This window comes from Petaurus breviceps, unplaced genomic scaffold (assembly GCF_028583685.1).
Source record: "Petaurus breviceps papuanus isolate PSGF00001 unplaced genomic scaffold, PetGlider_PUasm1.0 76, whole genome shotgun sequence".
Lineage (NCBI taxonomy): Eukaryota > Metazoa > Chordata > Mammalia > Diprotodontia > Petauridae > Petaurus > Petaurus breviceps.
In genome coordinates, this window is record NW_027186473.1 from 29,291,998 (window position 1) to 29,297,997 (window position 6,000).

The window sequence follows — 6,000 nt, forward strand, 5'->3', positions numbered from 1 at the left end:
CGAGTTACTTAATCCTCCTTTTTTCATCTGTAAAATGAGATGAAGGACAAAGTAAAAAACCACTACAGTATCTTTTCCAAGAAAACCCCAAATGGGGTCATCAAGAGTCAGACATAACTGAAATGACCAAGCAACAAATACTTAGCCTTTCCTCCTAGCACTGAGGAAATTCTATAATTATAAGACAATGACCACTGGATTAAAAAAACAAAAACAACCCAGGAAAGTATCCTTTGATTGAATGATTTGGAGATTGGTTAAGAGGTCAACCGAAGAAGTCTGTTCATATAAGAAGTATTATTTGAATAAGGGAAATCCTGTCTTTGGCTTTTGTCAGGGAAGATAAGGAAAAATGAATAATAGGATTGGGAAATAAATTTCTTGGATAGTTCCTAAATGTGCTGCACCAATCATTTTCTAATCTAGTTAATAAGGCACATCCTCTAGTGTTTTATTCTGCCAATTTCCTCCAGTTGTCAAATAAAGACTCATTCACTCCCATTCATGTGTCCCCTAAAGGGCTCTGTTAATAACCAAGGCAGAAAACATGCTTGCCATTGGTTTACTCGGACTGCAAGAACAGAGCTGGTGACAGCAGGCACAGCTGCTACCTCAAAAGAAAGTTCACTGGCAACCTGACAGCTGTTGAATTTAAGTATTTAAGTAGTCCTGAGCCCATCATGCCCTGCAGTAATCCTATAGAAATACTGGAAAAGAGCCAAGCCTCAGACACCAAGGATGTGGCTGTCATGACTACTTGTGCTGACTTTTATCATCTCTGATTTTATCTTGGAGTGTTAATGTCATTTCTGATCCTCTTGCTCTTAAAAAATGAAACTAAAACTTAAGATGGGGGTAGGGAAAGAAGATAACTTGATTTAGAGAAAAGTCATCCAAAGAGATTCAAAATGGCAGCTGGTGCTTAAAGTGGCTTCATTGGTCTATCAAATTAAGTTGTCACCAGTGAAATAAACACAGGAATTTAAAATGCATTAGATACTTCATTCTAGAAGTGTTTTTTGTCAAAATATGTTACTGCTAAATAATGTAGGCAACCTAAAGTCACAGAATTAAGGAATTATAAGAGTTATAAGAGACCTCAAATACCCTCTAATCTAACCATACCTCAATTAGAGTCTCCTCCACATCATGCTCAATATTCATTCAGCTTTTGCTTGAAGACCTGCAGTGAGGGAAGTCCTACCTATTACCTACTGAGGCCGGACATTCCTTTTTTTGGATTAACTCTGTATTGGGAAATTTTCCTAAATATGTTTTTGCAACTTCCGTCCATCTAGAATCAAGAATAAATCTAATTCTTGTTCCATATAATAGCTCTTCAGATACTTGAAGATAGCTACTATTTGTATCTAAATCTTTACTTCAGTCTAAATATCTTTGATTTCTTCAGTTAATTCTCTTTGGCATAACATTGAAATCTCCCACCTTCCTGGTAACTCTTCTCTTGATGCTCTCCATATTATCAACAATTTTGCTAAAATTCTGGGTCTAGAGCTTCCATTCTTACAAGACTTTAGATTTTGCTTGGGTATGGCAGAGTGCAGTGATGCTATCATTTCCTAATGCTGGAAACTCTATTCTTTTTTTCATTTTTTACAGCCAGTGTTTCTGTATTTTTTTTGGTTTATTTTTAGTTTTCAACATTCATTTCAACAAGGTTTTGAATTACAAATTTTCTCCCCATCTTTCCCCTACCCCCACCCCAAGATAGCAAGCCTACTGAATACCCCTTCCCCCAATCTGCTCTCTCTTATATCCTCCCTCATCCCCCCTCTGACTTTCTAGTAGGGCAAGATGGATTTCTATACCCCAGTGCCTGTATATCTTATTTCCCAGTTGCATGTAAAAATAATAATAAAAATATATTTTTTTAAACATTTGATCTTACAATTTGATTTCCAGATTCTTTCCCTTCTTCCCTGGTCACCCACCCTTACTGGGAAGATAAGCAATTCAACATAGGTTATACATGTGTAGTTATGCAAAACATTTCCATAGTAGATATATTGTGAAAGATTGACTATATCACCCTCCATCCTATCCGGCCCCCCACTTATTCTATTTTTCTACTTTGACCCCATCCCTTTAGAAAAGTGTGTCCTTCTAACTACTTCCCCCACAATCTGCCCTCCTCCTAACATTCTCCCTCTTATCCCCTTCCCCCCTACTTTCCTGGAGGGTAAGATATCCAAATTAGTGTGTATATTATTCCCTCCTTAAGCCCAATTCAATGAGAGTAAGATTGACCCATTCCCTTATGGCTTCCTGTTCTTCCACTTCATTGTAACAGTTTTCTCTTGCCTCTTTTATATGAGATAATATACCCTATTCTGTCTTTCCCTATCTCCTCTCATTGTATTCCTCTCTCACCTCTTAATTTTATTTTTTAGATATCATCCCTTCCAATTCAGCTGATCCTGTGCCCTCTATGTATACATGTACACATATATACACACACTCACATAAGTATTTATACTCATATATATCCTCCAATATGAACATATAAATGTATGTACACACACACACACACACACACATATATATATATACATATACATATACACACATACATATATATTCCCTTCAACTATCCTTATACTGAGAAAAGTCTTATGAGTTACAATTATCGTTTTTCCATGTAGGAATGTAAATAGTCCAACTTTGATAAGTTCCTTATGATAATTTTTTCCCTGTTTACTTTCTCATGCTTCTCTTGCTTCTTGTATCTGACTGTAAAATTTTCTGTTCAGCTCTGTTTTTCTTTTCATCAAGAATGCTTGAAAGTCCTCTATTTCATTGAATGACCATATATTCCCCTGAATTATTATACTCAGTTTTGCTATGTAGGTGATTTTTGGTTTTAATCCTAGCTCCTTCGACCTCAGGAACATCATATTCCAAGCCCTTTGATCCCTTAATGTAGAAGCTGCTAGATCTTGTGTTATCCTGAATGTGCTTCCACAATAGTAAAATTGTTCCTTCCTGACTGCTTGTAATATTTTCTCCTTGACCTGGGAACTCTGGAATTTGGCTATGATATTCCTAGGAGTTTTCTTTTTGGGATCCTTTTCAAGAGGTAATTGGTGAATTCTTTTAATTTCTATTTTTCCCTCTGGTTCTAAAATATCAGGGCAGTTTTACTTGAGAATTTCTTGAAGGATGATTTCTAGGTTCTTTTTTTGATCATGCTTTCAGGTAGCCCAATAATTTTTAAATTATCTTTCCTGGATCTGTTTTCCAGGTCAGTGGTTTTTCCAGTGAGATATTTCACATTGCCTTCTATTTTTTCATTTGTTTGGATCTGTTTAATAGTATCTTGATTTCTCACATATGTCATTAGCTTCCATTTGCTCCAATCTAATTCTGAGGAAATTATTCTCTTCAATGAGCTTTTGAAAGTCTTTTTTTCCATCTGGAAAATTCAGCTTTTTAAGGAATTGCTCTCCTCATTGGCTTTTTGAGCCTCTTTTGCCATTTGATTTAACCTATTTTTTAGGGTATTATTTTCTTCAGTCAAGTTGTTGACTTGCTTTTCATTATTTTCCTGGATCATTTTCATTTCTCTTCCTAATTTTTTCTCCACTTCTCTTTATTTTCTAAATCTTTCTTGAGCTCCTTCGTGTCTTGTAATCAGTTCAAATTTTCTTAGAAGCTTTTGATGCAGGAGTTCTGACTGCGTTGTCTTCCTCTCATTCCTTGCTTTGATAATTTTTGTCCCCTAAAAAGGAATCTAAGGTTTTATTACTCTGCTTGCTTTGCTTTGTCTGCTTCCTCATGTTGCTAGTCAATTACTTGACTTTTGAGATCTTTGCCATGGTAGAACTCTGCTTCCAGAGAGGACAGCTTTGTCCTAAATTGCTAGGGTTTTTGCAGCTGCCAGAGCTATTAGGAGGGTTCTCTCTCTGCAACCTCCAAAAGCTCTGGCCCATTGGCCACACATCCCAGGACCTCCACCCAAGACAGTGATCCATATCTAAGCAGGTTAAAGTAAGAGCAATTACCTTCTGAATGGCCACTTGGTCCCCCTATAATCTACAGGCCAGGAGCTCCTGAGGCAGCCACATGGGGCAGCAATTCCACCCCCTGTTGCCCTTGGGGCAGGGGCCAGTGTGCCCTTCCTTTCCAACAGAGTTTCTGACTAACCTTCTTTTTTTTTTTTTAAAGCAATTGGGGTTAAGTACCTTGCTCAAGGTTACACTGCTAGTTATTTCTGGGTGTGGTGCTAAGTATCAGAGCCCAGATTCAATCCCAGGTTATCCCAACTCTGGGGCCAGTTCTCTTACTCACTATGCTACCTGGCTGCCCCTCTGACTAACCTTTTACTTACTCTTTGGTGTTTATGGGTTGAGTAGTCTGGAAACCACCACAGTTGCTGGTGATTCGCTCTCTTAAAGTCTGCTTCAGCAGCTGTTGGTTGCGGTTGTCCTGAGAACAAAACCACGTGGCTCACGTGGGATTGTACTCTGCTCCCAGTGTGCTGTAATGGACCCTTTCTATGGGCCTGTCAGGCTGTCTTCAGTGGGAGATTTGTTTCTCTCCATCACTTTGTGGGTTCTGTAGCTCTAAAATCTGTTTAGAGTCATATTTTATATGTATTTGAGGTGGTTGTTGCTGGGAGCTCACAGAATTTCCTGCTTCTATGCCACCATCTTGGCTCCTCCATCCTGGAAACTCTACTCTTAGTGGAATCTAAGCTTGTATCAGCTTTCTTGAATGCAATGTCACAGTGCTAAGATTGCTGTCTAGCCATTTACTTTTTAATTTTGATTTTTTGAGCCCAAGTGCAGGACTTATCACTTACTAGGAGTTTGCTTTAATTTTCAACAGTATAGAGTAGTATTGTCTTATACCATGTTCTGAGGGATATAAGCCCCCTGTTGGTGAGCTGTAGTCAACAAGAAAATGTCTTACAGAAATCCTTGGGCACTTAAGTTGTGTAATAAATGGGAAGAATGTTGGATATGTAGCTAAAGAACCTATGGACTTGTTAGTCACTACCTGTGTAACTTGGAGCGCTTAGTCAATTAAAAAAAACCCAAACCCAAAACCAAAAATGAAAACCCAAACACTTGTTAAATATTTAGTATGTTCCAGGAATTGGGATCTGAGTCTCATTTTCCCAAACTGAAATATAAGTGGGTTAAATAAGGCAGTCTCAAAGATCCTTTTCAGATCTATACCCTTTGATCCTTAGTTTCACCTCTACTGGTATAACTCTTTAAGTGCCCTTGCAATGGTAATAAAATTTAAAGATCCCTTTGTATTGGAAAGCTAAGAGGTACTTAGCACCTAGTTCAAATTAAGCCTCTGTTAAAGAAACAGAAGATATGAACTCCTGTTGCTGATGTAACAGGAAAAGGCTGAAAAGGAAGGGGCAATACTGTATATAAGGAAAAACCCTAGAGAGGGAGAGTCAGCACTCCTTGGGATAAACTTCATGGAGGCAGAAGCAGCTGCTTCTGAGGAGGCTGAAAAGGAAAGGAGAGTCTGGAGAGAATGATTTTGATTTTGGGAACGTGGGTAAAGTGATTTCAATTCTGGGAACCAGCTGGAGCTACTGCTGGGGAGCTACCAGCTTCTCCTGGGAGCTGCTGAAGAATGAGGAAGCATGACTGTGATACTGGTACTTTGCATGAACCTGTATGTGGCTTTGTTAAGCCTTGACTTCCCTGGAACTGAGACTGTGAAGGATTTAAGGTGGACTGGACACTGTGTGCTTCAGTGTGGAACAGGAACAGCATGGAAAGCTGGACAAGAAACTGGGAACTGTCTGCCTCTGAACCCGGGTGACAGTTTGGTGAATCCAGGTAGGATATGGGACCATGGAAGGGGATCCAGGGAATCTGAGAGACTACCCTGAGTCAAGCTGAAAGAAGACTTTAATTGGATACTGTATACGGACTGAGAAGATTGTAACTCATTTGGGACTGAGGGGTGGATGGCCTGTGTATTTTACACTATACCATAAGAGAGTGCTAA